The following is a 12,363-nucleotide window of genomic DNA, read 5'->3' as shown; positions in this document are numbered from 1 at the left end:
TTTTAACAAACTTCTAGATGGACATTCTTTTCGGCAAGAAACACTAATGGCAATTGTTTGTATGATCCCAAAACCCCTTTCTGATGATACTTCCTGTGTGAATTATCGGCCTATCTCTCTGTTAAACCTCGATATTAAATTATTAGCAAAAATAATAGCAAAACGCCTCAATAGCATTATAGGAAAATTAATACATAGAGATCAAGTAGGCTTCATGCCAAATAGACAGGCAGGCGATAATATACGCAGGGCAGTGTTATTGGCACATATTGCTAAAAAACGGAAAATCCCTTTATGTTTTCTATCTCTCGATATTAAGAGGGCATTTGACACAGTATCCTGGCAATATATGCAATATTCATTACAAAAATGGGGTTTTGGACCCCACTTTTTAACATGGATCAAAGCATTATATAATAAACCCAAAGCCTATATAAAATATGCTGGATACAAATCTGAAGCCTTTAATATCGAAAGAGGTACCCGACAGGGTTGCCCATTATCTCCCTTATTATTTGCCCTTATACTCGAACCCATGGCCCAATACATCAGAACAAACCAAACTATAACTGGCATTGAAGTAGGAGGTATTACACACAAATTATGTATATTTGCAGACGATATATTACTTTTTCTATCATCACCACAGGTCTCTGGTCCTAACTTAATACCAGCTCTTGATGGGTTTGCAGCCCTATCCGGCCTTATGATTAATCCTAAGAAATGCCTAGTGCTTAATATTTCACTCACAAACATGGAATTGATCCCGGCTAGGGCTGCACTCCCATTCACATGGGCAGAAAAATCAATCCCATATCTTGGAATTCATTTAACAGCATCTCATTCTGACTTATTCTCAACCAATTATCCTCCTGTATTAAGACAGATCACAAATCTAATAAAACAATGGTCGCAACTTCCTTTATCCTGGATAGGGAAGATTAATGCAATCAAAATGACTATTCTACCCAAATTGCTTTATCTATTCAGAGTCCTCCCTATTCCAATTCCTTCCTATTTTTTGAGAATAGTACAAAAAAGAGCAACTTCGTTTATATGGGGCTCTTCTAAACCACGTATACCTATACACACACTACATCTTCCCAAAAATAAAGGAGGCCTGGGATACCCTAATTTTACTAACTACTACAGAGCAGCACATTTGGCCAGTCTGTCCAAATACCATGCAAAACAGGAAATCCCATTATGGGTATTTATAGAGGCTTCAGAAAATGACCCTCTATTAATATCAAATTTATTATGGCTTGATCCTAAAGACCGCTTTAAAATTCATAATCCCATAACTAAACACTTCTTATCTCTCTGGGATAAACTAAAAACCAAATATCAGTTACAATCTCCACACAATCCTCTCCTTTCTTTTATCAGAAATCCGGCCTTTTATCCGGCATGGATCTACCCAAATTCTTTTAAAGCTTGGACAACATCAGGCATTCAGACACTAAATGACTTCATAGCATCTAAATCATTCCTTTCATTCCCATCGCTTAGAGAAAAATATGATCTACCAAACTCTGAGATATTTAGATATCTCCAAATCAAAAATTTCTATACACCATTCCTAAAGGGGGATACACCATTATCCCAATTATCCATTTTTGAGTCAATCTGTACAAAAGATCCATTTGCTAAAGGTACAATTTCATCACTTTATAATCAATTATATGGAGTAGCAAATCTTAATAGACCCTCTTACGTTCAGAGGTGGGAGGAGGACCTGGGACGAACTTTAGAAGACACGGACTGGTCTAACATATGGCTCACATCTAAGTCATCTTCACCCAACATCTTAGCACTGGAGACAAATTATAAAGTCCTAACTCGCTGGTACCTTGTACCCGCTAGAGTGGCAAAATATTCACCTAATACCTCAGCTCTTTGTTTTCGAGGATGCCCAGAAATAGGCACATATTTACACATATGGTGGACGTGCCCAGTAATCCAAACCTTCTGGAAGGAAGTCTTCGTGATTGCATCTAAAATATTTAAAAAAATAATACAACCAGATCCATATTTAACTTTACTTAATCTAAAACTGGAATGGTTAACACTCTCTCAATTCAAACTTATGATCCAACTAATAACGGCTGCAAAACAAACAGTGGCCAAGGCATGGAAATCTCCTACATTGGTACTAGCAGAAACAATTCACAGAATTAATAATACAATGTCCCATGCTAAGATGGTAGCCATCGATCAAAATCAAATTCCAAAATTTGAAAAACTTTGGCATCCTTGGATAAAACAACAGTTCCTGTCAAACTTCAATGACGCTGTCCTGTTGCCATGGTAACAGATTAAATGACTTACAGAGACACCCATTCTAAGGCTTCAAAGAGAACTAAAAAGAATAATAAACTGACGAGCGGGACAACCTTGTGGACCATACCTCTACCTTTCAACCCTTTTTCTTCTTTCTCTTTCCTTTTCTCCACCTTACAATTAAAGCTCATTATCAGAATTTATTTGACCTATATACACTCTACTTGTAAACAATATGTATAGTAGGTATAAATCATTTAAATACCTACAAAAGTAACTAAGGAAATGATATATATCTTTAATTTAGGTTTACATGAACCCAATGTTTAATATTTGAAATTTCATGATATTTACCTATATAAACCCTACTGTAAAACAATGAGCTTACTTTATAGATCCTTGTAAACTTACTTTATGTATCTTTATAACATTGTATACTCAATAAACTTCTTTTGACAAGAGAAACATAGTAGGCAGCTGTGCTGGCAAGCACCGCTCACTAGTACAGCAGCATGCAGGAGGAGAGGGAGGGGGGAAAGGAGAGGGAGGGGGGAAAGGAGAGCCCGCAGCTGCATTGGCTTCACTAGGGTTGGGGTCACCCCCCTTCCACCAACTATAGTCGCCCCTCAGTACAGATCCCCCTCCACTACATATAGACCCCCCTCCGTCAGTGCAGAACCCGCACTAAGTATAAACCCTTCCCTCAGTACAGACCTTACTCAGTACAGATCCCCCCCAGGTAACCCCCCCTCCATTAGTACAGACCCCCCAGGACAAACCACCCCTCCATTAGTACAGACCCCCCCAGGACAGACCCCCCCATTAGTACAGACCCCCCTCCATTAGTACAGACCCCCCCTCCATTAGTACAAACCCCCCTCCATTAGTACAGACCCCCCCTCCATTAGTACAGACCCCCTCTCCATTAGTACAGACCCCCCCTCCATTAGTACAGACCCCCCTCCATTAGTACAGACCCCCCAGGACAGACCCCCCTCCATTAGTACAGACCCCCCAGGACAGATCCCCTCTCCATTAGTACAGACCCCCCTCCATTAGTACAGACCCCCCTCTATTAGTACAGACCCCCCATTAGTACAGACCCCCCAGGACAGACCCCCCCCTATTAGTACAGACCCCCCATTAGTACAGACCCCCCTCTCCATTAGTACAGACACCCTCTCCATTAGTACAGACCCCCCTCCATTAGTACAGAACCCCCCCATTAGTACAGACCCCCCACCATTAGTACAGACCTCCCCTCCATTAGTACAGACCCCATTAGTACAGACCCCCTCTCCATTAGTACAGACCCCCCATTAGTACAGCCCCCTCCCATTATTAGTACAGCCCCCCCCATTAGTACAGCCCCCTCCATTAGTACAGACCCCCCTCCATTAGTACAGCCCCCCTCCATTAGTACAGCCCCCCTCCATTAGTACAGCCCCCCCTCCATTAGGGTACACATATACACCCGGGCGGCAGCTGAAGAAGAGAGAACAGTGTGCGTGTGGAGAGCAGAGCAGTTCAAAGCAGGCAGGAGTGGGAGACACAGAGGAGAATGTGTCGGGCACGGACCGCTCCTCCGCTCCCCCCCACACGACATCACTGTGCGGCTGGTCTCTCTCCACGCAGAGACCAGCTGCTCTGCCTCCGATGTCTCTCTTTCTCTGACAGGAGGAGGGAGGGGCTTGAGCAGCACACACAGCGGTGGCGGCGCCTTTCTTCTTTTAACACCAGCGGAGAGCGCCGCCGCCGGACACAATCAAGAGGAGGAGGATGAGGGAAGGGAGCACTCTGGTGCTTCAGCACCCCCACCTCTCTGGCGCCTGGGTGAACTGCACCCCGTGCACCCCGTCTAGGACCGGCCAATAAGCCCAAAATCAAAAATGTAATATACTGCACCTTACAAATCCTTAAATGTAGTGGCTGCATTTATTTTTAAGTGTTGTTTCCTATATTTTAACCTGGTGATCTGGCCAGTAACACACTTCTTGTCTTAGGGTGTCTCCACTCTGGATAGGAGATACCTTTGGAAAGCACTACTGTCAATCTGGGGAGAGGACAGTTTTAGATACACAATCAGATATAAATGGATATTACATAACTGACCAAAAAATTAAAGCTGAACTCAAGCTAACACTTTCAAGTTGTTACACCTTTTAGAAGAACATTTTTACATACGTTAATAAAACCTGACCTAACCCTTGTCAGGTTGAGAAGCACTCTTGTTAAATGGTTTGTCTCAACCCTCTAACTGTTGCACTGTTACTTTATCTGGACAGTTTGGTTAACATTAAAGCAGCTATCACATTTAAAGTAGGACTAAAGACAAAACTTTTTTTTCATTTTTAATAGCATAAGGACTCATTTACACTTGCTTTAGCTTCAACACACATTAGGGCTAGTTTACACTTGCTTCAAAACAAGGCTTCAGACTCACTTTGTTAAAGCTCTCTGAATGCTAATCAAAGCTCCTGTCACTAAATAAAATACTTATTTTACAGTCCTGTTTACATTTTGCTTTTGCTTTGCTTTGGCTTCACTTCAAACATTATACCCCATATCGCTTTAGTTGTACTTCAAAGCATCTTTAAAGCCTCCATAGAAGTCTATGGCAAAGCTCACTTGAAGCCCCGCTGAAGCCCCACTGAAGCCCCACGAAGCCTCATTAAAGCCTCATGGAAGCCCCAACAAAGGCTCATCGAAGCTCCACCAAAGCCTCATGGTTGCCCCATGGAAGCCCCATCGAAGTTCCACCGAACCCTCATTGAAGCCCCACTGAAGTACCAAGCCAAAGCAAGGTTTAAACAGGACTGTAAGCTAACCATTTTATTTAGTGACAGGAGCTTTTTACTGGCGTTCAGACAGCTTTAACAAAGCATATCCGAAGCCTTGTTTTGAAGCAAGTGTAAACTAGCCCTGTGGGAAGGTTATAAACCCTGTAAGGTTTATTTTTGCCTGTCAGGGCTGGGCCCAGCCCTTCCTTTACTGAGCTGGCCACTCAGCTGTCAGCTAATTGCCAGCTCCCATCTCTCCACAGTGACTCAACTTTTGATGATCCTGCTCATCGGTCTTATCTACTTAAGTCATCCAGTCCAGATGATCTTTGCCTTCACCTTGGTCACATCTCTAGAGACGCTCTCCTTTGTTCCTATTAAAGACTTGCTTGGCTGACATTCCTTCTGGCTCCCTGACATTTTGGCTTGTCTGACTATCCGTTTCGGTTCCTGAACTCTGGCTATGTTTTGACTACATTTACTCTGTTTACCTTTTTTTTTTTTATTAAACAAGTGTGATTTAACTGTACTTCTGTCTTAGTATGATTCATGGTTTCTGACCAGGGATGAGTCGAACACCCCCCGGTTCGGTTCGCACCAGAACATGCGAACAGTCAAAAAATTCATTCGAACACGTGAACACCATTAAAGTCTATGGGACTCGAACATGAATAATCAAAAGTGCTAATTTTAAAGGCTTATATGCAAGTTATTGTCATAAAAAGTGTTTGGGGACCTGGGTCCTGCTCCAGGGGACATGGATCAATGCAAAAAAAAGTTTTAAAAACGTCTGTTTTTTCGGGAGCAGTGATTTTAATAATGCTTAAAGTGAAACAATAAAAGTGTAATATTCCTTTAAATTTCATACCTGGGGGGTGTCTATAGTATGCCTGTAAAGGAGCGCACGTTTCCCATGTTTAGAACAGTCTGACAGCAAAATGACATTTCAAAGGAAAAAAAGTAATTAAAAAGTACTCGCGGCTATATGAATTGTCGGTCCGACAATAAACATAAAAGTTAATTGATAAAAACGGCATGGGATTTCCCCACAGGGGAACCCCGAACCAAATTTTTTTTAAAAATGGCATGGGGGTCCCCCTAAATTCCATACCAGGCCCTTCAGGTCTGGTATGGATATTAAGGGGAACCCCGCACTAAAAAAAAAGGCATGGGGTCCCCCTCAAAATCCATACCAGACCCTATTAGGTCTGGTATGGATTTTAAGCGGAGCCCCGTGCCAAAATTAAAAAAAAAAATGGCATGGGGTCCCCTCAAAAATCCATACCAGACCCTTATCCGAGCACGCAACCTGGCAGGCCGCAGGAAAAGAGGGGGGACAAGAGAGCACCCCCCCTCCTGAACCGTACCAGGCCACATGCCCTCAACATTGGGAGGGTGCTTTGGGACAAGGGGACCCCCAGATCCTGCCCCCCCGTGTGAAATGGTAAGGGGTACCCCTACCATTTCACAAAAAAAGTGTCAAAAACGTTAAAAATGACAAGAGACAGTTTTTGACAATTCCTTTATTTAAATGCTTCTTCTTTCTTCTATCTTCTATCTTCTTTCTTCTATCTTCTATCTTCCTTCAGTTTCTTCCTCCATCTTCTTCTTCTTCTTCCTCCGATCCTCTGCTTCTTGCTCCGGTGTTCTCGTCCGGCATCTTCCTCCGCGGCGTCTTCTTCCCTTCTTCGTGCTCAGGCCGCTCTGCATCCATGGGAGGCTCCCTCTGTGTGACTCTTCTCGTCTTCTGACGGTTCATAAATAACGGAGGGCGCAACGGGTGATCCCGCCCCCTCTGACATCACGGGGAAAGCCTCAGGGAAGTCCCCGTCAAGTCCCCGTGTGTCAGAGGGGGCGGGGTCACCGGGTGACCAGGTTATTTAAGAACCGTCAGAAGACGAGAAGCGTCACACAGCGGGAGCCTCCCATCATGGATGCGGAGCAGCCCGAGCACAAAAAAGGGAAGAAGACGCCACGAAGGAAGATGCCGGACGAGAACACCAGAGCAAAAAGCAGAGGATTGGAGGAAGATGAAGAAGAAGATGGAGGAAGAAACCGAAGGAAGATAGAAGATAGAAGAAACAAAATAGAAGAAAGAAGATAGAAGAAAGAAAATAAAAGAAGAAAGAAAATAAAAGAAGAAAGAAAATAAAATTAAATAAAGGAATAAAAAAATATAAAAAAATAAAAAAATTAAATAAAGGAATTGTCAAAAACTGTCTCTTGTTATTTTTAACATTTTTGACACTTTTCTTGTGAAATGGTAGGGGTACTTTTGTACTTTCTTACCATTTCACACAGGGGGGGCTGGGATCTGGGGGTCCCCTTGTTAAAGGGGGCTTTCAGATTCCGATAAGCCCCCCGCCCGCAGACCCCCACAACCACCAGGCAAGGGTTGTGGGGATGAGGCCCTTGTCCTCATCAACATGGGGACAAGGTGCTTTGGGGGGACCCCCAAAGCACCCTCCCAATGTTGAGGGCATGTGGCCTGGTACAGTTCAGGAGGGGGGCCCTCTCTCATCACCCCTCTTTTCCTGCGACCTGCCAGGTTGCGTGCTCATGTAAGGGTCTGGTATGGATTTTTGGGGGGACCCCACGCCATTTTTAAAAAAAATTTTGGCACGGGGTTCCCCTTAAAATCCATACCAGACCTGAAGGGTCTGGTATGGATTTTGAGGGGGACCCCTACGCCTTTTTTTGTGTGCAGGGTTCCCCTTAATATCCATACCAGATCTGAAGGGCCTAGTATGGAATTTAGGAGGACCCCCACGCCATTTTTTTTATTTTGGTTCGGGGTTTCCCTGTGGGGAAATCCCATGCCGTTTTTATCAATGAACTTTTATGTGTATTGTCGGACCGACAATTCATATAGCCGCGAGTACTTTTAAATTACTTTTTTCCTTTGAAATGTCATTTTGCTGTCAGACTGTTCTAAACACGGGAAACACGCACCCCTTTACAGGCATACTATAGACACCCCCCAGGTACGAAATTTAAAGGAATATTACACTTTTATTGTTTCACTTTAAGCATTATTAAAATCACTGCTTCCAGAAAAAACGGCTGTTTTTAAAACTTTTTTTTGCATTGATCCATGTCCCCTGGGGCAGGACCCAGGTCCCCAAACACTTTTTATGACAATACCATGCATATAAGCCTTTAAAATTAGCACTTTTGATTTTTCCCATAGACTTTTAAAGGGTGTTCTGCGGCTTTCGAATTTGCCGCAAACACCCCAAATTGTTCACTGTTCGGCTCAAACTCAAAGCTCATCCCTATTTCTGACATTGCCATATATGTCCAATCTTGGTGATTTATCTTTACTTCATGTCCCATAACCAAAACAGGGAGTAAGAGAAAACTCCTATGAAGTGAAAGAATCCCTGGTTGTAACCAGGGTCACCCGAACTAGTGTCCTTATAGGAAGATTTCCCCACTATTACTGTTCTGGGGACAACCCAAAATGTGTGACTTTCTTTTACTTTCACTTTCACTGATAATGATAAACAGGGCAAATAGAGAGGGTGAATCTCCCTAACAGAGGCCCAGACAGCAATAAAAACCTGACAGGTATTCTATTTTACATCCAGTTTATTTAAAATGAAAAGGAAGTTTTGAGTTTAGTTATACTTTAAAAACCAGCAAGCTGTAATATATAAAATATTTGTTTTTGGGTTTAATACAATTTAATTTTTTTTTCCAGTTCCATAGGAAAAACACATGTTTCTTTCCTTACAACCTTTTTTTATTGGGGAATAATCACATGTGGTACAAAAAAGAAGAAGTGTATCATATGTCAGGTACAGACATCAACTTCATAAACCACAGTACAAAGTAAGATGTACAAATTTACAGTGATGACAAAGACAAATGGATATAACTAGCAAGAAAATGAAATCATCTCATAAAAAGCTGCTGATAAAACAATAAAGTTCCTATGAGCACTCTAATGGAAAGTTACTGCATACAGCGATCAACAAATCAGTCAATATTAAAGCACAGGAATGACTTAAACAAAAATATTACAATGGTCATACCAAGGGTTCCACCTTTTTACATAGTAAGGTACTGTATGGTAAAAAGTGTAAAAAATGTTCTCAACTCTGCTAACAGACTGCACTCTCGATTTAACTTGTGAGAAGGGGACTGAAGGGGTTTTCCAGTGCAAAGCAACTACCTAATGGATAGAGACACAAATAGAGTGGATCAATCTCAGTACTAATGTGGGTACCTCCTTAATAGGAGCAAATAATAGACACTGAGATGAGGTAAGATACATTTGTCTACCTGCAATTGAGGATATAAAAGAGTTACATTTATGCCACATAGGGGCCATATGGTCACATTCCAAAAAAAGGTGGAAAAGCGTGCCTGTTGTCGGACAGCCTCTAAAACACAAGGGAGATACTGTTGGAAACAAGGAATGTAATTTGGCAGAAGTAAATAGTTTGATGGCTATTTCCCGGATAGTTAATGATCTAGTACATTTCTTTAGGTTATCCACAAATTCATTCCATTCAACATTTGTAAAGTCTAGTGAGCAATCTGATTCCCATTTAGTCATATAAAGAAATGTATCCTGAGAATTGTGATTACAGAGGAATGAATATATCTCTGAAATTAGGTCTTTACCCCAAACGATTTTATGACAAATCTGTTTATACAAAGAGGGATATGAAACCTCCTCTGCTTTGTAATGGGAGAAAAAAATGTTTAATTTGAAGATAATGGAATATTTCTCTGTTTGGGATTCCACAGAGGTTCTCAAGAGACTGGAATGGGATAAATGTGAAACCTTTCACCGGTTTATGAAGGAAGAGTTATTTCACCAAAAAGTAACTTGTGGTGGAGCTTGGGAGGACAGTGAGAATTTATCTTGTAATCCAACCATAGCTGGAAGGATTGGGAGACAAGTATATTTAGGGGTTTCAAATCCGCATACTTGATGCCCCCAGACCACAGGAGGCTTGGGAGGAAGTATGATGGGGATATGGAGTCTGGGGTAATTTGGAATTATAGATGCCACTGGGTCAATTGGGAAAGCCTGAAAGCCAAGTAGTGGTGCCACAGATTTGGGACTCCCAGTCCTCCCCTGTGAGATGAGTGGTATAGTACTGATTTAGAAAAGCTTGGATGGGAATCAGACCAAATGTATTTGTTTATATCTCTTTGAAATGAGATGACAAATGTTTAAATAATCTGACTGGGGAGGGCCCAGAAGAGGTACATTCATTTGCGGAGGATTATCTTCTTGACAGATGTAACCCTACCTAAGAAGGCAACATGGTATGTTCTCCAAAGTTTAAGGGTTTGTTTCAAGATCAAATCAAGATCAAATAAGGATAATTTTTCAGCAATAACAAATGCAGAACAGCAGTGAGATGAATCCCCAGATATGAAAGTGATTTCTTAGACCATTAAAAAGTAAAGGAGTGTCGTGATGAATTAAACTGCAAATTTGGTATATTAATAAGCATTCCTATAGATTTGGACATTTTAACCGTAAGGCCTGAGAGAGTGGAACATTTCTGTAAAGTCTGTAATAGATTCAGGAGAGAAATAGAGGGACGGGTAATAAATAACAACTTGTCATCCGCATACATGTTAATCTTATACTGTGATGTGGAGGTGGTGTAACTTGATATATCTAGGTGTCTGGGTATCTAATAATTGTCACTGCCAGGGGCTATATTGCAAAGGCAAACAATAATGGGGAAAGGGTCAAGCTTGACGGGTACCCCTGCCAACTTTGAAAAATGCAGAATTACAACCAGGTAAATGGATTCTAGTTTGAGGGTTGGTGTAAATGGCCTTAAAAGCAAGAAGAAATTCCCCTTGAAAGCCATAGCATTGTAAAATGGCATCTAAGTATTCCCATGTAGCTTTATAAAATGCCTTGTGAATATCTAAGCTTAGGAGAATGCAAATTGGTGGCTTAAATAAGATTGGTAGCTAAACGTATATTATGTGTAATTTGGTGGTTAGAGTTTAAACTGGATTGGTACAGAGAAATCAATGTAGAGATAAGCAATGCTAATCTAATGGCCAACAATCTACTAAACATTTTGTTGTTTGTGACCGAAATAGGCCGAAAATTGGAAGGTAAGGAGTGATCCTTATTAGGTTTAGGAATTAGGAACATATTGGCCAGCAACATCTCATTCGGAAAATAGCCTCCTTGCAGAATGTGGTTAAATAGAGATGGCAATTTGGGGGAAAGAAGTGCTGCATATTGTTTATAATAAGCAGAGGAGAAACAATCAGGGCCAGGGGTTGAGCCTCATCTCAGAGACTTAATAATATTCAAAACTTCCACCTTTGTGCAGGGAGTATTTAATGTGTCACATCGAGATAATGTCAATGTGGGAAGAGGTATATTAGCTATCCAAGAAAAAGCAGATGGCTGTAAAGAGGAAAGAGGCTTATCTAATAATTCCTAAAAAATTTTTTGAAATATATACAATATATCAGAGGGATGAGATGCAATATGACCTGAGGGAGCACGAAGTTTATAAACACATGTTGGTTTAGCTTTTAGTATTAATTTCTAGCAAAACATGGTGGTATAAGAGTTGCTAGAAAAGAGAACTTTAGCTTTTGACCACCTCAGAACTTTCAAAGCACATGTTTCTTCTTGTTCAATATTTTTATTGAAATTTGCATAAGAGAAGACAAAGTATATCAAATATCATAACAAGGGATACATATATGAACATTAGAGTTATATCTTTACATTCATTACTAAAACTATTCTCACAGGCGAGGTGAAATCAAAGATAAGAAATAGTTTAAATTAGTTATAAATGTGTGGACCCAAATATAGGTCAAAAGTTATATATGAGAGATATAAAACATGCCTCCAGACCACCTATCCACCCCTCATTGGCTCAAACTGTGGATAGGTGGGGGCATGGTTATTCAAATTGAAAATTATTATTAATAACAATAATTAGTCCATGTAGTATACCTGAGAGAAGAGAGAAAGAAATTAAAGTAAAAAAAGAGAAAAAGGAGTAATACTCTCCTTACAAATTATTAACTATATATAACTATTGAAAGAGAAAAATTGTGAAAGTCTAATGCTCATAAAAGCTCAAAGCACATGTTTCTTATTGCATGTATTGTAGTGAGCAGCAGTATGCAGATTGGGGTGCAATTAGAACTATATGGCAATGTACCATGCTTTAACAGACACAAAGGACGTACATGCAAGTGTGAATGTATCCTTAATGTCTTCCTAGAGTCTTTGCAATTGTAAAAACACCAAAAAGTGTACTTAATTTACTTCTAATCTCAGTAT

The sequence above is a fragment of the Aquarana catesbeiana genome, linkage group LG02 (assembly GCF_042186555.1).
Source record: "Aquarana catesbeiana isolate 2022-GZ linkage group LG02, ASM4218655v1, whole genome shotgun sequence".
Taxonomy (NCBI): Eukaryota; Metazoa; Chordata; class Amphibia; order Anura; family Ranidae; genus Aquarana; species Aquarana catesbeiana.
The sequence above is the reverse complement of the archived record's forward strand: the minus strand, read 5'-3'. Positions refer to the sequence as shown.